This window comes from Dasypus novemcinctus, chromosome 3, assembly GCF_030445035.2.
Source record: "Dasypus novemcinctus isolate mDasNov1 chromosome 3, mDasNov1.1.hap2, whole genome shotgun sequence".
NCBI lineage: Eukaryota > Metazoa > Chordata > Mammalia > Cingulata > Dasypodidae > Dasypus > Dasypus novemcinctus.
This window is the reverse complement of record NC_080675.1, coordinates 44,753,940-44,773,082: the sequence shown is the minus strand read 5'-3', so window position 1 is coordinate 44,773,082 and position 19,143 is coordinate 44,753,940. Positions and strand designations below refer to the sequence as shown.

At 36.2% G+C, this 19,143-nt stretch overlaps 1 protein-coding gene across 7 annotated transcripts in view; it reads left to right on the top strand.

The window, feature by feature from the left end:
* FUT8 (fucosyltransferase 8) overlaps nucleotides 1–19,143 on the top strand; it is a 334,871-nt gene that overhangs the window by 96,864 nt on the left and 218,864 nt on the right. For 4 of the 7 annotated variants that reach the window (XM_058293266.1, XM_071213869.1, XM_058293263.1 and 1 more), the window contains one exon: nucleotides 14,602–14,689. The exons of the other annotated variants lie outside the window; for them this stretch is intronic. The gene's annotated coding sequence lies outside the window, so the exon portion shown is untranslated. The remainder of the gene's footprint in view (nucleotides 1–14,601; nucleotides 14,690–19,143) is intronic. 7 annotated transcript variants of the gene reach the window in all.

The window sequence follows — 19,143 nt, the reverse complement described above, 5'->3', positions numbered from 1 at the left end:
CATAAAAAAACAACAATACACACACACAATTGAAACAAATTCCTTCTCTGCTCATATTATGGAACTTTTCCCAGTTTGCTAGACCATGAACTGGAGCATTGTTAGCATAAGCCTATATTATATGTTAGAAAATAATGGGCATAAGAGGGCTCTGAAGGAAGGGAGAAATCTAATTTAGAGAAGGAGGGTGGAATTTTTTATAGGGCTTTAGAAAGAGGGTATTAGGCAAAGTTCTGCTAGTTTGGGGAATAGTTGGTGAGGGATGGCTCTCAGAAAAGGGAGAATTGATCTTGTGGATTAGCAGCCATTGGGAAGTTTGGATTTTATCAAGATGGCTGGGGAGAAACAGCTATAGAGGGCAAGGATATATGGAGGCCAATGGAAAATTCTCAGATTTTCAGTGCTTTCACAGTTGTTTTTTTTTTTTTTTTTTAAATCATTGGCTCTTGTAGTACCCTTCTAAACACTCCCATTCCAAGTAGGAGGGCCCTTTACCCTGGTTACGATTTTAGATTCCTTCTAGCTCTTGATCTCAGAAGGCAATGTCTTTATGAAATAAAAAAAAAATAAATAAAGGAATTAAGTATACTGTAGTGCTGACATGTTCTCTGTCTTTGCTCCCTGCCTTCTTTGCACTGTGTCTTGGATGCTGTTATGTAGGTGCTCTGTAGTAGAAGGAGCAGTAAATGTATGGTAATGAAAAGCTTCAAAGTAGACATATGACTGGAAGTGAGATTTGAATAGGATTTTACATTAGCTATTTTAGTTGATGACACATCTTCAACTTAAATTGCAGTTGACTTTCTTCATTTTGCCTTATCTTTCTGTGATGTTTTTAGTAGCAATCACATGAGATCATTTTTGATAGTTGGTCTGCAAGCTTTGGTAAGTTCAGCCAATCTTTCAAAACCTGCTGGTGCTTTACAGGGAACTCAGCTTGTGCCTGAATAGATCAACTGTTCTCTTCTATCTTTTTAATATATTTTTGGTTTCCAGCAGCAGCTGGTGATTAACTCTGTTCATTCTTGAGTTTGGTGAATTGGTATCTGTGTTCCATATGATTACTTTGCCTTTATGAGCTACTTTTTGGCTACGGATAGCTCCAATCTCCTGTAAATATAATCTGTCCTTTGAAATTAAATTATTCTTATCCTCTTTGGATACTTAAATTCTTTTATCTGTCTAATTTGCCTGTTGCTTTCTGGCTTCCTGTGTTCCTCTTATAAAGCTTGTTTAGCTTTTAATTTAAATATGAGGCTGTGTTGGTTAGTACCTATGGAAGACATTGATCTATTCAGATGTTAGGGAAGTATGAATATTTAGCCTCCAGATTTAAGATTATTGGGGCATTTCTTTTCAACTTTTCAGAGTATAGAAAAAGAGGTATATTTCTTTCCTTATTCCTTCCTAGTCAAGCTCTCTATAGACCTTGTGTTTATCAAACTCAGTGGAAACAATATAGAGATAGTATATCTGTTATTTCTTCTGGGTAATACTGAACATTACGGAAAATAAATTTTGATTTACAGTAAGGTTCTCAGGGTAAGTGTGCTAGATAAAATCAGTATTTTAGTACTGTCATGCATTGTTAGGTATTTTTCCATAAATTATGAGAAAACTGTTTGTGTTTTTTTTCCCTGCAAAATATCACAAAATTTTTGATAATGTGTTTTTTTTCTTTTTGATATTCAGATGAAGTTAGAGAACAGACTTATCTTAGACTAAATACTAAGTCACGTGAGAACCTGTTCTTCTAATATATTACTTTGCTCCTTAAACCTCACTCTCTTCCACTTGTGTTTTGATTATATGAAGCAAATGTTCAGTAACCTAGCTTTCTTAATTTTCCAGGAAGTATCTTTTGTAGTCTTCATATATTTTAATCTTGGGGAATCTGAAAAGTTCCTTATGTTTTAAAACTCTTTACAAAACAATATTTTCATTTAGAATTCTTGATGCTTTTATAAAAATTTATCCTATCCACAGATGGAAATAAAAAATATGCAATTGAAAATCTCATCAATGTAGGGCATTTTTAAGCTTGTGAATCAGTTATTTAATAAACTCCATAGATGTGTGGTTTTTAAATCATTTCTCTCTGATGAATAATTATTCAGAGAATTAACTGATATGCCAGTCTTATCTAAAATATAATGCAAAAACAAGGCTTAAAATGTGCCTAACTTTGTGTTTGAGCATAATGTAACTTTTTTGAGTATATCCTTAGAGAATATTTTTGGAAAATGATATCAAAAGGATTTGGTATGTTTTTGTTTGTGTCATGCATATGTCATTTGGATCATAAACTTGTTTTGTAGTCACATGAAATATAGTGTATGACAAGGGAGAAGTAATGTAAACTGTGAATTTCTCCATAGATAGCTAAGGAAAGAAATGCAGTGTACTTTCTCTTTAAAAAAATCATTAAAAATTCCCAAACCCAAGGAAGCTGAAAAAACTTCTTGCATTTATGTAACAGTTTCTATTTTGTTATAAGGCAAAAGCCATGAAAGAATAAAATGCTGGAATATTTATTAATTATATAGTCAGAAATAGCCTTCAACTGTGAAGAAGTGCTCCTGTGAAATTCTTTAGTTCATTAACCTTACTTTTGGTTATTATTATTTTTTTAGTGTAATTGGGCAGTTCCAAGAAAAGCTTCAGAACAGCTGTAATTACAGCTGCAGATACAGTCAAAATAGGGGTTTTTAAAGGCTCTTTATTCCCCTTTCGCATCTCTTTCCCTCACCCCAAATAACCCAAATTTAGTTGTAAGAGTTTTGGTAAGCTCCGTATTCCTGAAACTGGAGCACCATATGTCTAACTGCATGCAGATGTGATGATTACATATAACTCTTTATTAAGGTTCCTGGAACCTCCTAGTTCTCTTACTGCACTAGACAAAGTTAAATGATTTTTGTCGTTTGTTTCTGTATTGAATTTCATAGACATATCTGCATTCAACCATAGTTTAGTGATTTTTATCAATGTCTAGGCATCTGCTAAAACTACTTAAAGGGGTAAGACTTTTTCCATCTAAATTATGTTGAAATTATTTAATTCATAATTTACAATACTGGAAATACATGCAAAAAGCCTTCATCTATGTTTTAAAAAATACCTCTTCAGATCTTGCTCTAACAGGAAATTGCATCTAACCTCGTCTAAAAACAAGTCTGGCAAATCTCTTGGTGTTTTGGTCAAAATCTGTTAAAATGAATCGAACGCTAAATACAAATCTGTTAGTATTTTCCCCTCTTCCTGAGACTTTATGATCTAGGGAAGTAGATGGCGTTCTACTGGCGTGATGACATGTTGTTGAATTGCAAATAGGAAAATCGAGTCTTTTGCTAAAGCTAACAATGTAACACAGTTACAAAACCAATATGAAACATGCCTTTGTGGGCATAGCACCATGTTCAAAGTGATAAGGATTCAAAGATAGATACAAAGATAAGGATTCAAAAGGACATGGTTTTTACCTATAACCATGGTAGATAGAAAAGATGCAAATATATGCATTAAAATTATAAATTAGCTATCAGAGGGAAATAAACTTAGATTTAAATTTATAAATAAGCCAAACTCAATAACTATTTAGATTTCAAAGAAAGTCCAAAGATATAAACGAACTTTCTTACTATTACATGTGAAGAAACTGAGATTCAGCAAAATGGAGTGATTTACCTTAAATCATTGATTAAATAGATCTATAGGCCATTCTAAATATGAACCAATGAGTGATAATAGGTGACATGTTACTTTGCTTTTATAATCTTGGTTAGCAGCTAACATTGATTGATTGTTCATTGAAAGTTCTTTTATAGAGAAGTTGTTGGTGCTTTTTTCACATGAATCTAGTAGGAATTTTGGCAGAATGTAGGCTTAGAACGTAGGTGTACTTTTAGGGTTAAATTGAACAAAAAACCATTTCAGGGAGTATAGGTGAATAAGACTCATTCATTAAGACACAGTAAAGAAACTATTTACAAAATTACATTGTAAAACATGGATTGGTTTATAGGTATGAATGAAGCTATCAGGTAAAATTAGAGATGGAATATAATTTTGATATTTATAGTACATCCAATTGTGTGAGGAAACTTAATAGAAACTTTTAGGAAGAAAAATAAGACACTCAGACTTAAGTAATAAAGTAACTAATAAAATAGGAAAAATAATAAAATAATAAAAATTAACTAATAAAAGAAAGTTAATTTTATACAGAAATGACCATAGATTTTTGTTACATTAGAAACAAAAACTTGTCTTAGTCACCATCTTCTCTTCTTCCTTCCCCTACTGATCTCTCTTCCTCCAAGAGAGGCTCTGTGGTGTAGTATAATGCAGTGCAGTGCAATCTGGCTTTGCTGCCTGTAACCAGTATAGTTTAGGACTAAAAATTCGCTTATTAAGACACATAAAACTAAATAAATTTTAAGTTACTTACTTGGGATTTCTAAGCTTCAGTTACTTAGCAAAAAATGAGACTATGCCCTTGATATACCTAATTATAGGATTGTTGGGACAGTCAAATGAAATAACGTAAAAGTTTTAAAAACTAAAGTGCTCCACAATGGTATATATTAATTATGCTAATTTCCTATTAAATTTAATAGTATTTGCCCTCTGCTAAAGTTAGTTTGCTCAGTTAGAGGTAAGGTTCATGCTGTGGCTATTTGATTCTAGACACAAACTCTTAACACTGCCACAAATTGTCTTTTAGAGATAACTTGGAAGTGGATGTGGGAAAAATTCTCTCCCTCCCTTTTCCAAATGTGATAGACATTACAGCTAAAAAAGATGAATATTTCAAGGCCAGTAACTTGGGCCAGAAGGGAGATGGAGGAAGTGAAATACTATGAAATTTATTCAACATTTTAAGGTTAAATGAAGGTGTCAGGAAGAAGGGAACTTGGAAGCAGATAAGTGAATGTAATCTACTTTGTAAATCAGGAGGAAAAAAGAGGTTTTGGATAGTCTATGGTAATGACCAGATTTTATGATGCTATATATAAGCATGAAAGCTTATTATAGGAACAGTTTTATAAGAGCTTATGATCACTGGTTTATAGACCAGTGCTGTCCAATAGAAATGTAACGTGAACCACACATATATTTTAAAATTTTCTAGTAACCACATTTAAAAGGTAAAAAGAAACAGGTGAAATTAGTTTTAATAATATATTTTATTTAATCTAATATATTCAGAATATTATCATTTCAACAACTAATATAAAAAATATCTAGATATGTTACATTCTTTTCTTTGTACTAAGTCTTCGAAACTGGTGGGTATTACCACACATTTAAGTCCAGACTAGCCACATTTCATGAGCTCAGTAGTCATATTTGGTTACTGACTATTCCTGGACTGTGCATTTCTAGACCATTAAAGATAAGAGATTGCTATTGCTATGTTCATAAAATATTTCTGATTGAATTATAGTAGATGGCTTACTCACCTCTCCCTTTGTGTGTAGCAAGCATGAAATGAAGGGGAATCTGGGACTGAAAGAGATCACAATTCAATTGTGTTTGGAGATTCTGCTCAGGGGAAAATTTTTTATACTTAGTAAGAAGATGGGGTGGGGATATGATTTACTGAATGCGTAGACTTTCTTTTGTTTGAGGTTCTGTGGGTGTTACATGGTTAGAAGACGTTCTTGGAGACTAGAGAATTTCTGTTATCACGTAAGACAGAACTCGCACACAGTTCTTACTCTGGAAACACGTATTTTTGGTGGTTGTTATTGTTGATTCAGGAACTCTGCGCCTCTGTCTGGAACCCTTCAGAAGCTTGCTAATTTGTTTTGTTTTGCTTTTCTTTCTTTTTTCTTTTTCTTTTGGTAGGATTCAATATAAGTTTACAATCTTCAGGTAGAAATTTCTAAAATTGTTTTTTTTTTTGTTAAAAAACAAAACATTAAATAAAAACATTAAGAAAACAACAAAACAAGACTTTGTTGCTAATTACAAACCTGTAATATCTATTCTTAATAAAAATTTAGATAATGGAGATTCCTAATATTTCTTGTTTAATGAACAGATAACCGGCAGAAAGGCAATTCCTTGGGCAGTAGCACTCCAGTGAATCTGAACCTTTGGATTAGAAAGGATAAGTAGTAAAGATTTCATGTCCTTTAAGAAGAGAGTGAACAAATGGGAGGTGTGTTTTTCCTGTTTGAGGTATATTTGTATATTGTTCTGTATCTTTGCAACATATTTGAACTGACTGAGAGCTTAACTTTAATGCACTTAAAATTTAAAAATCTTGTAAAATTATGGTATTTGTAAAACCATATAACAGCTATACTTGTTGAAAGATACCAGATTAAAGTACAAAATATACTCTATTGTATTAATGGTATCCTTATATTGCCAATATGTACATATAATATTTTTTTACCTCAAGTAATTGTATTTTCCTTGTGAATGTAGTCTTGGTTCAGCTCGGAGTAAGAAATGGTTTGTAGAAAGCAATGTTTACCATTTTGGGGATGGGTGATGAGAACAGATAAACTAGAAATATTTCTTAGTGAAGAAATAAAGCAGCCACTTGGGAGAACTTTGAGATGAGGGGAAAAACAGGTATTTTGAGAAAAGTTAGTGTTTCAAAAAGAAATGCTTCATTCTCAAAGATTAGGAACATCTGTTTTTTACTAAATTTGTTTGAGGACATCATATTAAGTAGAGAAGTTTGAATTTCGTATTTATTATGTTCATGTTTTCTGTGGATGAAATATAGAAGTTTCTTAGTTATATTTGGCCTCCTGTGGCTTCTTAGGTTCTCATAGTTCTCAGATGTGGAGAGCCATTAGACTGGGAAGTCTTTGAGTTAAACAGCTTACACTGAGTGACTTCAGACTAGATTCTTCAAACAGTCTGTTAACCTGTCTTTTCTGCTGAAAGGGTAACATTTACACTGACCCTTGTCAAGAAGTTATTATTACATGGATTACCTAATGGAACTTAATAAAAAAGTTGAGGCTAAGATGTGAAATAGGAGTGAATATAATGATCAGACCTAAAGTACTTCTTGGGAAGTTGATAGTGGTTTGAAGGTGAGGTATTTATTAAAGAGTGGTTCCAGGATAATCTACCTGGTAATCACCTTGAAAATTTATTAAAATACAGTGTTTTGGGATAATCATCAGAAACTATGAATCTATAAATAAGAATTTCTGGCTATGGGACCCAGACTGTGCAGTTCTGTAAGCTTAATAGATAAATCTGATGCACTATGATGTTTGAGAATCATCTTTTTAATTTATTCTCCCTGATGATTAAAAAAATGGTTCTAGTGTTGTTTAAATAATTATTTTTATTTGGTGTAATAATCTTTCTGTTTTATTGGTGATGGAGGTAGTGAATTTTCTCCATTTAGATTTTTACATATGGTGAATAATAAATATGATTTTTACACATGGTGAATGATAAATATGATTTTTCTATATTTTGAAGGTAGGAGATGTGATTTTTAAAATTAAAAAAAATTTTTTATGAAGTACCAGGGCCAGGGATTGAACCCAGACCTTGTATGTGGGAAGCCAGTGCTTAGCCACTGAGCCACAATGATTCCTCTGAGTTTTGTTTTGTTTTTTTTCATTTGTTTTGCTCGTTGTTTGTTTTTTGTTTTTAGGAGGCACTGGGAACCAAACCCAGGACCTCCCATGTGGGAAGCAAGTGCTCAGTTGCTTGAGCCACATCTGCTTCCTGAATGTGATATTTTTTATGCAACTAATATTTAGTTAATATCACCTACTTGATATGTATTTTTGATTTTTCATAAGTATTTCACTTTATTAGTCAAATAATGTCTGTATTAATATGTGGGAAAGGAAGGTAGATTGAAAACATGCTATTATGAAGCTTTGTGGAGAGGGGGAAGGTGTGGTTTCCTGGTGCTAACTAGAAGGAAAAAAATGACTATATAATTTACATAACTAATATGAATAATTAAAAACTGATGGAAATTTTCAAGGAGTTTTGGTATGGGTCATTTTATTAGTCATATAAGTTAATGAAAGAATCATATCTGGAATACTCAGGCTCTGTTTTTTTAACTGTTGCCTTGACTCCTAAGAATACTGTTCTTTTGGGTTTTATCTGTATTGACTTCTTTTAGGGTGTTACTCTACTCTTTTTTTTTTTTTTTTTAAAGATTTATTTATTTATTTAATTTCCCCCCCTCCCCTGGTTGTCTGTTCTTGGTGTCTATTTGCTGCGTCTTGTTTCTTTGTCTGCTTTTTTGTTTCTTTGTCCGCTTCTGTTGTCGTCAGCGGCACGGGAAGTGTGGGTGGCGCCATTCCTGGGCAGGCTGCTCTTTCTTTTCACGCTGGGCGGCTTTCCTCACGGGCGCACTCCTTGCGCGTAGGGGCTCCCCCACGCGGGGGACACCCTTGCGCGGCACGGCACTCCTTGCGCGCATCAGCACTGCGCATGGCCAGCTCCACACGGGTCAAGGAGGCCCGGGGTTTGAACCACGGACCTCCCATATGGTAGACGGACGCCCTAACCACTGGGCCAAAGTCCGTTTCCCAGTTACTCTACTCTTAAGGAAATCAAGTTGCATGTATATAGTGCTTCACGTGGACCTTAGCTCCTTTAGGTTCTTCAGGTAAAATCTGACCCAAAGGAGCCAATGAATTGCTTTAAGTCTTAATTTTAAACTTAGGTATTTGGAAGACTACATGTCATTAAGTCTTTGCTTTGGTATCTTTAGGCCTCATATCTTTCTTGTTCCATCATCTACTTTAATAATGCTTATGGATTAAGCAACTCTCTTTTAAATAGCTGTAATTTTGACCATTCTCAGATACTAGGGCCACAGACCTTTGTCTCTGTTAATGATACAGATATTGCATTTTTTAAAAAAAAATGCATGCTAGAACTGAGTGAAGCTAAAATATCTCAGTAATTGTTGTTCTGTTTAAAAATATTCAGAGGATATAATTTTGCATATTTTAAATTCAACCTGTTTGCCAGTACAGTGATGTCACTTATCTTTGGGAACTTTGGCTATTTTTGATAGAAATTATGATGTTTAGAATTCACATGAATTATTAAAATTTTTAGTAGGTCTTTTACTGACAGCCTCTGTCTGAACACTCCTTTAAAAATTTTCCTCAGCATTTTTAGAAGCAACATTTGGGTTTTCTTGAAACTGGAACTTTTGCTTCTGTAATGACATATGGAAAGAGAGTGGACTTTTTTAGAAGTGGGGAACAGTAGGGAACAGAAGAGAAAAATCAGACTAAATTTATGATGTGCCTCTTTCACAATGAAAAATAATAGCCTTATATGTTTTATTTTTTTCCTGAGAGTGGTGGTGGTGGTGAAAGTAGTACTGAATTAAGGAGGCATTGTGGAGAACGCGTCTCTTAACATGGAGTTTCAATATATTTCCCAAGTGTAGATACCATAGTGGTTATTGCCAAAATATTTTTTTCTGTAGGAAAGTCTCATGTCTGGTTTTGGTATGCTTGTCATTCACCCTTTATTAACCAGAGTTCTCCAGAGAAACAGAACTGACATATATACACACATGCACACACAGTGATTTATTATAGGAATTGTCTTGCATGACCGTGGGGATTGGAAGTCTGAATTCTGTAGGGGAGGCCTCAAGTTGGAAATGCTGCTGCTGCTGCTGAATTCCCCAGGAGATGCCGTTAGGCTGAAGTAGAGAGAGAAATTCTTCCTTCTGACTGTTGAAATCCTCAGTTCTCACTTTAAGGCCTCCACCTGATTGGATGAGGAGATTCCTGTCATTGCTGAAGGCATTCTCCTTTGTTGATTGTAGATACAATTACCCATAGATGCAATCTTGCTTGAATCAACAACTGGACCCCTTAACCTAGCCAAGTTGAGCCATTAGGCTGGGAAGTCTAATGAAATTAACCATCACAACATTTACAACATGGCAGTTAAAAGTAACCTTCTTAGTTATTGTTCTCTCTGTCATGTTCCTTTGTGTTTTAAGTGTGAACCCAGATCCATGGCAAGAATGATGTAATTATATCATTATTAGGACACTCTTTTGAAAAAAATGTTAAACCAAAGGAAATCATACTATTTTTCCTTTGTTCTTATAGCATTTTCATTTAAATAATTCTGTTTTTTCCCAAATGATCTAAGAAATGTCCTGTGGTAGTGTTGATAAAACATAGTACTCTTTTATGGCTGAGTATCGTTCTTCCTTTAGACAACCTGGGTTCAAATCTCAGCTTTACCACTTACTAACAAAGTTATTTATTTAATAATTTTCTTGCCTCAGTTTTCAGGGATTATAAAATTTTTTATAGGAGCAGATGTAGCTCAGTGGTTTGAGTGCCTGCTTCCCAGGTATGAGGTCCTGGGTTCAATCCTGGTATGTCATAAAATATATATATATATTTTCTAGGCATGTGTTTAGGGTTAAGTGAGTTTATAGACAGTAAGGAACAATGACTGCAAATTATATCTATGTAATAAATGTTAGTTATTAGTCATCCACTAAAATAGTATTCTTGTTAAATTCTTACAGACTTCCAAAGTAAAAATATTTTATATTTAAAATTTCAGAAAAATTCAACTTAGTTATTTTTAGGCTGAAGTTGGACAGCATGCATGCACTCATACAACTTTCTCAAGTGGTTCTCAAATGTTCAAGTTAATAGGAATCATTCACAGATCTTGTTAACGTGCAGATTCTGGTGTAGTTCTAGAATGATGTTATGTATCTCTGGGTTAAGGTCTGAGAAGCTGCCTTTCTAACAAACTCCACAGGTAATCTGAATGTAGCTAGTTTTTAGATTATATCTTGAGTAGAAAAGCTATGGAATGTTCCATTTAGTGGTTCTCTATTTTTTCTCCTGGTACATTATGAAATTTGGGGTGCCTTTTTGCTTTTTTCGTTATGCCTATCTCAGACCAGTTAAAATCAGATCTCTAGCATTGGGGTTTGGCCATCATTACTACTAATTTATTCTTGGTAAAAGTATCCCATGTCATTCACATGTGCAACAGCATTAAGAGGCCCCATATTAATGATATAAAGGGGAGTCCGTAAGCAGAGTAGCTCTATTTAATGTCTTCATTTACTTCGTCTTAAACAATTTTTTTTCACGTTTTTTAAAAAAAATTTTCACCCCCCCCCCCCCAGTTTGTAGTTTGTTCTCTGTGTTTATTTGCTGCATATTCTTCTTTGTCTGCTTCTGTTGTTGTCAGCGGTACAGGAATCTGTTTCTTTCTGTTGCATAATCTTGTTGTGTCAGCTCTGTGTGTGTGCAGCACCATTCCTGGGCAGGCTGAAATTTCTTTTGCGCTGGGCGGCTCTCCTTACTGGGTGTACTCCTTGCGTGTGGGGCTCCCCTACTCGGGGGACACCCCTGCTTGGCACGGCACTCCTTGCACCCATCAGCACTGTGCGTGGGCCAGCTCCACACGGGTCAAGGAGGCCCAGGGTTTGAACCATGGACCTCCCATGTGGTAGACGGACGCCCTAACCACAGGGCCAAGTCCGCTTCCCTGTCTTAAACAATTTTAAGCTCAGTTTCCTCTGAAGAGATGATGAAGCACAGTTGGTCAGAACTCTTAAACTGGAAGGCAGCTAATACATTGGCCTGAAATTTTTCTTTTCACTAGACTGGACTAAAAAGTTAGACTCCTTAGATCCTATTTCCCATTCCTTTGGTCACCCTTTTATCTTACCACCTTTTTGATATTCTGTGGACTCTGAGCTTCCTTTTACAGTATGGTAGCCCAAACTACATGTCAAACTGCTTTAACAAAACTGAACAGTGGCAGACACAAAAGAATAAAATTCCATCCTGTTCTAAAATTCTGTGATTTTTTTTATTATTTAAAGCAGAAAATTTACATTTTTTGTTGGCCTTTTATGTTTTTTGGAGGGCTATAGTAGATTTTCTAATGGTGTTTATTGCTTTCTTATGTTGTTTCTTCATATATCTTTCTCAACTCTACTTCATATATCCATAATCCATATATACCCATCTTGCACCTATTTTTGGAGATATGCAATAAATAATTTCTCATGTTTTTGGAAACCAGTTTTCCAAGGTAATCAAGATTATGTGGAATTTTATTCCATCTAGCCATGATCTATGGTGGAAGTTAGGATCCTGGCAGCAAAACAGCGCATGTTATGTTAATTTAACATAGCAATGGGTTATATAGGTGTTGGATGACTGAAAAAGCAACAGGGGAATTCTGTGGTAACATAGTAATTACAGGAAGCAATATCTGTAATTGGGGGAACAAAGAAGTGCTTGGAGGAGGGGTCCCAGAGAGTTGGGGCTCAAACTTCTGATGAGGGGTTACTGCCTGCCTGCTGTTGGTACCTTGGAGGGGTATTTCTGTGAGTGTTAGAAAAAGCTGGTGGCTGTCACCAACTGTTATGGCTTGAATGGTGGGCCTGTACTAGGGCAATGCTGACAGGAAAAACATTTTTTCCCCTCTAGTGCTCGTTTTGACAGTAACAGGAAGCCAGCTGGCAAAAGAGAAAAGTAGTTTGCAGAATTCTATCCCAGCCTTACAAAGCTGAATATTAAAGGGTAGATTTGGGGCTGAGGACCAATACCTTAATAACCGGCATATATAGTCTTCTCTTCTGGTTATATGATCATAGGCCTTTGGTCTCTTTCCTAGCAACTGGGACCTGAAAGAAAGAAGTTGTTAATTTTTTAAAAAATTTGCCCGGTTACTATGATTTGGGGGCATGGCAGGATCAGTTATTCTAAAATAGTTCTGTCTTAGCCTTTTATGGAACCTGAAATTTAGTCATTAGATATTCATTACTTTGGCACTAGAAGGGTTTTTATTTTTCAAGAGCCCAAAATTAATGCAGGAGTAGTGATCCTGTAAGTAAGAGGTTAAATATTGGCTGCCTGTTGGCCTCAGTGAGAACCAGTCTTCTGTGAACAGATTATACCTCCTCTCATTCTAATATCTCCCTTTCCCAGAGCTTCTCAAACTTTAATGTGTATATGAATCACTTGGGGAATTTTGTTAAAATGCAGATTCTAATCTGGTATATCCTTGGGTAATTCTGTGATTCTTCATTTCTAAAAAGCTCCCAAGGGGAGGCTGAAGCTGCTGGACCCTAGACCACACCTTTTTCCTCCTTTCCCTCCTTTAAGAACCACTGGTCTTTGGCTGTCAGACCTGGGTTTGGGTGGCTGTGTGCTAAGTGATGGTAAAGTAAGAGTTTCTTGCAAGCCTGTCTTAACTTCCCAGACAAATTTTGAGCAATCTTAAGGAGGTATTTATAGCCATTTCTTTCAAGATGGGACCAGAGGCTTAACACCTCTGAATAGGTTGAGTTTTTTCCCACAATTTAATGCTGCCTTGGATGAAGAGGCATGCCTATCATTTGTAGTTTTTCTGGAACATCTGAAGCTTTTCAGTAATTGTTCAGTAAAGGAAACTGACTAATGAGGGATAAGATAATAAGTAAAACAATTAACAAACTCATGCATCGGATATCTTGCCTTCATTAAAGCCATTCTTGCTCTTGATTAATAAGTGTGTTTGGCTTGAATTTCATACTGATTGCATTTCCCATTTTTGACACTTTGATGTACTTAAACTTGTCATTCAACTATTACCTTGAGCCAAATAAGTAGTAGCCTTTCTTAATGGAACTTTGAACAGAGCCCAGATTTATGAAGTGAATTGCTCTTAACATTTACCAAGGCATACCTGATAACATGAATAAAAGTTCATCTTTTATTTAGTTGCCATCCTTCAAGATCCTCTTCCCTACCCCACCCCCATCTTTCCTTTTGTCTTTATAGACCTAAATTTTCAAAGATTGTAGATACTTTACTTTTGTCTGTTGATGCTTATAAGAATGTTACCCTTACATTTTAAATTTAGGTTGTGGATAGAGAATTGGTTTCCTAACCAGCTAGGGTGAGAGAGTTAAAATGAAAGTTCAGGATTCAGGGAATTCCTATGAACCGGGGGAAGAGCTCGATTGTAGGATCCTAAACAAAGCATTTTGATTGGTACTTGGAGACCTTGAATGTGTACATAGAGGTCCATATTTGAACATTAATAGAAGATAATCTGTCAAAATTATTGTTATTTTAATCTACCAGTCTTGGCTGATTGCTGTAGTTGAACAGAGTTGAATTCTAAATGAGGAACTGTAAATATGTTTCTGGTTTGGAACGTGGCTTTCTGTCCTTGAAGCTGTTTGAATATACATCCTCCTCTGCTCCCCACATTGCCCTTTTATTTTATTTTTGTTGTGGGACTTTTTTGTATTAGCTGAACTCTCATGTCATTTTTCACGGAAAAAAATTAAAGTAGGGTGATAAAAATAAAACTCTTTTTTTAATTAAAAAAATCTATTCACATTTAGTGATCAGCAATTAGTTAAGTAGTTTTAATTATTTGTCCAGTTCTTGCTTCAAAGAGATATTCCTTGAGAGTTGAAACATGGACGTGTATCTCATTTGAATGGCCTATGAGACTAAGCCATTTTCCTCCTCACTTTGGTTTTACAGGAGATATATTTCAAGGTAATAACAAAGAAAACATGTTTTTCTAGATAATTAACTATTTCACCTTCTTTTCTCTTTTTTTGAACAGTTGATGATTTTAGTAACTCAGATTCAAGCAATATCTTCTGGAAATACCATGTGATTTTGTCAGCTTCTTATGTTCTAGGGGAAGGAAGGTAAGCCATTTTTCAGCTAACATTAAAATAACTTTGTTAATAAATTAAAATTTTCCCTTTTTAAAAGTAAGAAAACTCTTTTTTCTTAAGATAGTGTTCCTTCACTCTGAAAGCATTGGATTTATTAAGGCCCTCTACCACTGAGGATTCCACTGAGACGTAATTATTCCAGCTTTAGAAATGCTGTGATGACTTTCTCAAGTCATGACATTTTATGGTGCAGGACTCTTTTCTGTGTTCCATATGTTAGGCTGTTTTGACTCATTTACATAGCCTTTCTCATGTGAGTATTTTATTTTTACCTATTTAATGACCTGACATGACTAGATAGTCTTATTTGCCATGTGCTTTGCTTCTGATGCTTTCATTTCTTTATCTGTTTGGAACTGACATAATTACATCTGTTTTGTTTGTTATTATTTTATCTAAAAACTATGTCAAGTACTAAGTCTTAGTGTTACTTAATGACTTTGTTTTAGGGTTTCACGAATGTGGGAGACTCAGTAATATATTTTATATTTAGTAAAAGTGGAACTTTCTATTTTTAGCTTTCTTTTTTATTGTTCACCAACATATGCATCCCTTTTTCAATCTTCACTCTCATTTGACAACCTTATTTTGGTAGGTTAGTCTTTTCCCTAGGAGATATTTGTATAATCTTTTCACCTATTACTTATGGTCACCTCTCCAAATTTTGCATGTATGTCACTCTAATTTCCTATTACCTGCCTAAGAAAACTTATTTGTCAAATTGTTTAACTATCCTCTGTCTAAAGAGCAATAGAAAGATTGTAGAGGACACACATACTGTCTGTGGCAGAACCTTTTAGTTTTTAAGTTTTTGTCTTTTAAAAAGCTTCAGATTTTTTATGACTTTTTTCTTTTTTTAATTCTGTTTGCCTTTTCTAATTTGGGCTCCAGGAGTAGTCAATTTATATATATAAGTGCTTGTTTAATTTTTTAACAATTCGAATAGAGCTGTTGTTAGAATTTTCATTTGTTAATTTGATATTACCATCCGGAGGTATGAAAATATATACTGAACAAAATAAGACACACACAGAGAACTAGATATAAACAAAAACACAAAACTCACTAATTTGGCTTATAATTCTTATTTTCTCACAAAATAAGTTTAGCTGTAAAATAACATTATATTCAAAAGATCTCTTTGAAGACTATTTCTGATTATTCTAGTCTGCACTGTGACTACACAGTTTTGCACAAAAATTTCAATCTTTTTAAACAGTTGGCTTATACCCAAATTGTTCCTAATGCTTTAAAATACATCTATATTTTCCTTTACTTCAGAACTCTCCTTGTTTCTCATTTTGACTTTCAGGCAGATCTTGGATGAGTAAAACTAATTCCAGTATATTTTCTTTTAAGTTCAGGCCCAGTGGTGAGGTCTCCTATACCCAGGAGTTGCTCCCTGTGGATGGCAAGGGGTCTGTAGGCAGGACTGCAACTCACAGTCCTTACACCCATGCTGTCCCCAAAATTAGAAACCTAGAAGCTTAAAAACCAAGAAACCAAGTGCAGGCTTGCCGCTTACAGTTTAGGCAGGAGATTTAAACCATCATCCCGATACCAGAACCAAAGAAACCAAAACCAAGACTGAAACCAAGTTGCTTTTACACTCACGAAGCCATTGAAGTCTCAGGGAAAACTGGTTTCTCTCATGACCTGCTGCTTTCAGGATCCTTGACACTGTGGGTGGGAGATCCCTATCCTCCTCAGTCCTTAGAGATAGCAGGACTCTGGTGTCCACTGGACTGGAACAGTGGCTGTCCAACCCCAAGGATTGAGAATCCCACCGGCAGCCATCTCCTCAGAGGTCATGGGGTCACATCTGGGATGCCAAATTGAAGGAAACACTGCAGGGGTCCCTTTAGGTTCTTGTCTGGAGCAGAGGAATTGGGGTCCACACCAGGATGGTCATGAGAGAAAGCAGGTTTATTAACACTGGTGTGGGGACAGGCGATGGGGGTGTCTCAAATCTGCCTTCCTGCTTTAGGGCTTTTTTTTTTTAAATATATTTTTCATGTATTCTTAAGATTACATGAAATGTTACATAAAAAATGTAAGGGATTCTTATATACCCCACTCACCATACCCCCCACTTTTCCCCACATTAATAACTTCTTTCATTATTATGGTACATTCATTGCAATTGAGGAACACATTTTGGAGCATTGCCACCAAGCATGGATTATAGTTTACATTGTAGTTTACACTTTCTCCCACTCAATTCTATATGTTATGGCAGGATATATAATGGCCTGTATCTGTTGTTGCAATGTCATTCAGGTCAATTCCAAGTCCTGAAAATGCCCTCATATTACACCTCTTTTTCCCTCTCCCTGACTTTAGCACCTCCAGTGGCCACTGTCTCCACATCAATGATATAATTCTTTTATTGCTAGAATCACAGTAAGTTCATAGTAGAATACTAATAAGTCCACTCTAGTCCACATTTTATTCCCCAATTCTAAGGATTCTGAGATGATAATTGCCCGCTCCACCTCTAATTGAGAGGGGGCTTCGATCTCATATGGCTGATGGATGGGACTCTCTTGCTTGCAGTTGTAGACTCTCTTGGTTCCTTGGTGTGGTGGTTGTCCATCCTTACCTCCTTATTGGTTTCCTGGGTGAGCCCAGTGAACTGGAGAGTAGATGTTGCAACTCTGCTGAGGCTCAGTGCCCAGCTGCCTCATGGACAGCCCAGAGATTGAAGTCTCTAGGACATACACTTACCAACTTCAGCAACAACTATAGATTCAATTAAAGGGACAGAAGAGGCATGTGTAGAGAAGTTCCATCTGAGTCCCACTCTGTCACACTCAGATGCACAAACTCCGAAGTAGGGCCCACGGGAAAGGCACCAAACTCTGGAGCTATCTGCCCTGATCATAGTACCTGGGTGTCTCCAGAGCCCTCAGGAACCCCCCACTATTTGGTGTAGTATCTGCTTTAGCTGTCTATGAGATCCTGCTGAGATGTACATAAGCGTTACCTCTCTGATGACCTCCTGCCTCACTTTGAAGTCTCTTAGCCATATTTTGATTTACTGTGTCACTAAGGTGTGACTCAAGTTGAGTCCCTGTCCCCTTGCTGCATCTGATATAAACAGATTGATATGGACAGACAGATACAGGAAGAGAGAGCTCTGTCATTTTCCATCTTGCCATATGACAGAAAGAAGGCTCAAACAGCTGAGGTCCCAGGATGAGATGAGCTGTTTGCTTAATAGCTTATCACTAAAATTTTGAAGAGAGTTGAACAGCCTAGACTGATATAGGAGGCCTGGAAAGAGACAAGCCTATGCGAGCTTATAGCTGAAATTGGGAAGAAAGTGGAATAGCTGAGCCTGAAAGAGGAAGTTCAAAGGAGAAGGCAGAGACCAGTCAGATTGCTCACTGTCTTGATTCAACACATGGCAGCTGACCTTGGTGAGAAATCACCTCTTATGGTGCCTTAGTTGGACTTTTCATGGCCTTGGAACTGTAAGCTATTACCCCAAATAAATACCCTTTAAAAAACCTAGCATATTTCTGGTACTTTGCATCAGCACCCCTTCGACTGACTAATACACCACCCTATTATTGATCCTTAGCATTGATAGAGTTCCTTCTTTGATGTTGATGCAAGAATATTAGAGTATTGCTGTTAACTATAGTCATGAGGCAGCGGACTTGGCCCAGTGGTTAGGGCGTCCGTCTACCACATGGGAGGTCCACGGTTCAAACCCCGGGCCTCCTTGACCTGTGTGGAGCTGGCCCACGCGCAGTGCTGATGTGCGTAAGGAGTGCCCTGCCACGCAGGGGTGTCCCCGCATAAGGGAGCCCCACGTGCAAGGAGTGTGCCCCTTAAGGAGAGTCACCCAGTGGGAAAGAAAGTGCAGCCTGCCCAGGAATGATGCCGCACACATGGAGAGCTGACACAAGATGACGCAGCAAAAAGAAACACAGATTCCCGTGCTGCTCACAACAACAGAAGTGAACAAAAAAGACGCAGCAAATAGACACAGAGAACAGACAACCGAGGAGTGGGGGAAGGGGGGAGAAATAAATAAAACAAAACAAAAACTATAGTCATGAGTTATGTTGTATTTTTTTCCATGCATCACATGTTCTTACTGCCTTGTAATAGTGGTGTACATTTCTTCAAGTTCGTACATTCCTGTATTTGTTCTATTAACCACAATCCTTATCCACCACTGGATTCAATTTATTATTCAGTCCCTAGATTATTCTCTAACTTTATTTCAGTTGATATATACATCCTTAAACTACCCCCTTCAGCTGCAATTCTATTTATGAACCAGCTGTGTTAGTTATATTCACTCTAATGTTTTACCATCAACTCTGTCCATTTCCACATTTGTACAATCATTCCAATTGAAAATTCTACATACATTAAACATCAGTACCCCTTCTCAGCCCTCACCCTAC